Source organism: Arachis duranensis, chromosome 5, assembly GCF_000817695.3.
Source record: "Arachis duranensis cultivar V14167 chromosome 5, aradu.V14167.gnm2.J7QH, whole genome shotgun sequence".
Taxonomy (NCBI): Eukaryota; Viridiplantae; Streptophyta; class Magnoliopsida; order Fabales; family Fabaceae; genus Arachis; species Arachis duranensis.
In genome coordinates this window covers 23,140,010-23,144,751 of record NC_029776.3, presented here as the reverse complement: position 1 = coordinate 23,144,751, position 4,742 = coordinate 23,140,010, and positions in this window count along the sequence as shown.

The window sequence follows — 4,742 nt, the reverse complement described above, 5'->3', positions numbered from 1 at the left end:
ATCATCATTCTCACCTATGAACGTACGTGACTGACAACCACTTCCGTTCTACCTTAGGCCGGGCGCATATCTCTTAGATTCCCCAACAAAATCTTCGTGGTATAAGCTAGATAGATGGTGGCATTCATGAGGATCCGAAAAGTCTCACCTTGTCTGTGGTATTCCGAGTAGGATCCTGGGAATCCGGAAAGTCTAACCTTCCACCGATGATGGTGATGCCCTACATATAGCTTGCCATGGAAAGGAGTAAGAAGGATTGAAGGAAGAGTGAGTAGTGAAGTAGAGTCTCAAGAGGAGCACAGCATCTCCATGCACCTATCTGAAATTCTCACTATTGATTTACATAAGTATTTCTATCCCTTTTTATTTTCCAATTATTATTAATTTTCGAAAACCCATTCTGAGATTATTAATCTGCCTAACTGAGATTTACAAGGTGACCATAGCTTGCTTCATACCAACAATCTCTGTGGGATTGACCCTTACTCACGTAAGGTATTACTTGGACGACCCAGTACACTTGCTGGTTAATTGAACGGAGTTGTGAATTCAACTGGTGCCACAATAATGATTTCATACAAGTACAAAAGAATATGGATCACAATTTCGTCCACCAGCGACAAAAAGATCTAGAATGTTCTTCATGATATCCAACTTTCTAGAGTTGCTTTGCTGAATAGAACAATGTCATATGCGAAGCAAAGATGGGAAAGTGCCGGCCTTTTCTAGACAATTTGATATGTCCTCAAGATTTGTGTTTAACTGCAATAGAAATGATTTGGGATAAGCGTTTGATGCACATGATAAAGAGGTACAACGTTGAACATCACTAGAGGGAGAGAAAGATGCAGAGTGGGTCCCATTCCAAAGAATTTTCATTTCAGATAAGGAGAAACAATTTACAATCAATTCAATTAAAGATTCCGACAGGCCTACTTCGGTAAGAGTGTCTTGGATGAATTGCCAGTTAAGACGGTCAAAGGCTTTCTCAAGATTAATTTTTATCGCTGTGAAACCAATACTCCCTTTTTATTGATGCATAGATTGGATAGCCTCTTGAGCCACAATGATATTATCTGCACTTTGCCTTCTTGGTACAAAATTGCATTGAGTAGGACTGATGAGCTTTGGAATAACTTCTTTTAATCGCAATGCAATGATTTCTGTGACCAACTTCTAAGAAACATTACAAAGACTGATAGGGTGGAATTGGCTAAAAGTTTCAGGGCTATAATGTTTAGAAATCAAGGATATAAAGATATTGTTAACTTCCTTAATATTCGCTTGATTCCTGAAGATCTTCTTAAACCAATTTTCCACAAATGGCTTGACAATTTGCTAATTGCTCTAGTAAAACATTGTAAGAAGGCCATCCAGTCCCAGTACTTTCCATACCCCTATAGAGAAAAGGGCATCTGTAATTTTCTCTGACATTACCATTTTGCCAAGCTTTATTTTTTCCTCATCTGTAAGGTTAGGGAAGAGGCCAAGAGATTCAAGCTTTTCATATGGAGTATCATTTGTGTTTAACTTTTGGAAGTGTTGCATATTATGAAGCACAGACACGGACACGGGACACGACACGACACGCGACACGACGACACGCAAATCCTAAAAAGTTGTTAGACACGGAGACACACATATATTAATAATATGATGTATTCATTAAATAGAGATATGTATTAATAGAGATATTTTTAAAAACAACCATATAATATGCATTTCTTACTAAAGTGTATAAGTATTCAAAAGTTAAAATCCTAAACTCCTATGTCTTAATAGAGATAGTAAGAATTTTGTACATCACATGTATACAAAAAAAAAGTTATCTAAAGTCATATTATTTCTCCATCATATATGGTTGATATCTTCATCATTAGAAAAAGTCACTCTTTCCAACTCCGGTTCATCAAGAGAAAGGTGAGCAACTTCAAAAACACCATTTTCTTCATCAATTGGTGAAAAAGCATCTCCAGCAATATCCAATATCGCACATCATAGTTTCTCCTTTATTGTATTGTGGAGTTTTTCTTGAAAAAAGACAAAGATTAGTGTGGACAAATACTAAATTTTCTGCACGTTTAAGCTTCAACTTGTTTCTTTTTAGGGAATGGATAAAAGAATATGTGCTCCAATTTCTTTCACAACAAGAAGATGAAGATGGTTGCCCTAGTATCCTAAGAGCAATTGGTTGAAAAAATTTTGCTTTACCACCATGAATTAGCCACCAAGATTTTGCATCAACTATGCCTCTGTCATTCAAAGAGTCATAATTATCAAAAACAAGAATATAATCAATTTTTTGCCACCAATTTTCTTGGATTTGAGGGTCTCCTCTTATGCCATGAAGTAATCTATAGCTAAGAAAGTTGCCATGTTGTGAACTGAATCTTCTGTAGGGGAGGAATTAGGATCGAAGATGCACTTATTTCTCCTGTACCAGAAAGTGTTTAGAGTACTAGGAAAGAGTAAGGGCCATGGAATCCCTTTGTGGTGGGACTGAGCTGAGGGATTCTCCCTAAGCCAGGAAAGAAGCGGCTGTTGGAAGAAGCAGTCAACTTGATTTTGTCATCTATGCTCATCCATGTATTTTGCGCGACCCTGCAGTCTCGAATGGAGCATAGACTTAGTGGAGATACCACAAATAGAACAAATTATTTTTAGCTATATGTTGTCGGTGTCCTAGCTCATTAATGAGTAAAGCTTCATTTGCAACTACCCAACAGAAGGCATGGATTCTCTGCAAAGTCGCCAAGTTCCAAACTATTTTTAATAAATCAGCTTGCGGCTCATCAAAGGAACTCAAATACAAATTCTTCGAAGATCTTAGGGAGAAGATGCCATTCAAGGTTGGAAACTAAGCGATCTGATCAGCACCCATATTCGGCTCAGGGGGCTTCATAGCTCTGAAAATATCAATCCAATCTTCCCCCAACATGTTATGGACACGATCCCAATTCTAGCCTTCATGCACCATAAAGTCTCGGACCTTCTCTTTCATTTCATTTAGTTGAAGATCCTCAAGAGAACAATCTAACAATTTATTTATTCCTGGCACCCAGTGATCATGCCAAAAGCTAACTTTATCTCTAGTGCAATCTTCCAAATGAGATTTTATGTGAATTTTGGCCACACTTGTGAGATTCTTTTCCAGATGTTGGAGCATATTGCGGGTTTTTTGACGTCTGGTAGAATGTCATCACCACAATCATATTTTGAGCAAAGAACCTGCACCCAAAGATTATTTCTGTTGTGGATTATCCTTCAAGATAGTTTCATTATGTTGGCATTGTTCATAGTTTGCTGATGAGCGGATAATTTATACGCTTTTTGGCATTGTTTTTAGTATGTTTTTAGTATGTTTTAGTTAGTTTTTATTATATTTTTATTAGTTTTTGGTTAAAATTCACTTTTCTGGACTTTACTATGAGTTTGTGTGTTTTTCTGTGTTTTCAGGTATTTTCTGGCTGAAATTGAGGGACCTGAGCAAAAATCTGATTCAGAGGCTGAAAAGGACTGCAGATGCTATTGGATTCTGACCTCCCTGCACTCAAAGTGGATTTTCTGGAGCTACAGAAGCCCAATTGGCGCGCCCTCAATTGCGTTGGAAAGTAGACATCCCGGGCTTTCCAGCAATATATAATAGTCTATACTTTGCCCGAGATTTTATGGCCAAAACCGGCGTTCCAAATCAGCTCAAGAATTCTGGCGTTTAACGCCGGAACTGGCACAAGAATGGGAGTTAAACACCCAAACTGGCACAAAAGCTGGCGTTTAACTCCAAGAAAAGTCTCTACACGAAAATACTTCAATGCTCAGCCTAAGCACACACCAAGTAGACCCGGAAGTGGATTTTTATGTCATTTACTCATTTCTGTAAACCCTAGGCTATTAGTTCTCTATAAATAGGACCTTTTGCTATTGTATTTTTATCTTGGTTCTTCTGGTTCCCTCTCTGGGGCCGAAGCCAATGATCACTATTATCACTTATGTATTTTCAACGGTGGAGTTTCTACACACCATAGATTAAGGTGTGGAACCATGGGAATCTGAGGCTCACACTGAGACCATAGAGATTCCATTGGATTTACTTCTGCCATTCATGAGCTCTGATGAGTATTCTTTCTCTGAAGAGGATGAAGATGTCACTGAAGAGCAAGTTGCTAAGTACCTTGGAGCAATCATGAAGCTAAATGACAAGTTATTTGGTAATGAGACTTGGGAGGATAAACCCCCTTTGCTCACCAAAGAACTGGATGACTTGTCTAGGCAGAGATTACCTCAAAAGAGACAGGACCCTGGGAAGTTCTCAATACCTTGTACAGTAGGCACCATGACCTTCAAAAAGGCTCTGTGTGACCTAGGGTCAAGCATAAACCTCATATCTCTCTCTGTGATGGAGAAGCTAGGGATCTTTGAGGTACAAGCTGCAAGAATCTCACTAGAGATGGCAGAAAATTCAAGAAAACAAGCTTATGGACTTGTAGAGGATGTTCTGGTAAAAGTTGAAGACCATTACATCCCTACTGACTTCATAGTCCTAGAGAGTGGGAAGTGCATGGATGAATCCATCATCTTTGGCAGACCCTTCCTAGCCACAGCAAAGGTTGTGATTGATGTTGACAGAGGAGAATTGGTCATTCAAGTGAATGAAGAATCCATTGTGTTTAAGGCTCAAGGATATCCCTCTGTAACCATAGAGAGGAAGCATGAAGAGCTTCTCTCAAAACAGAGTCAAACAG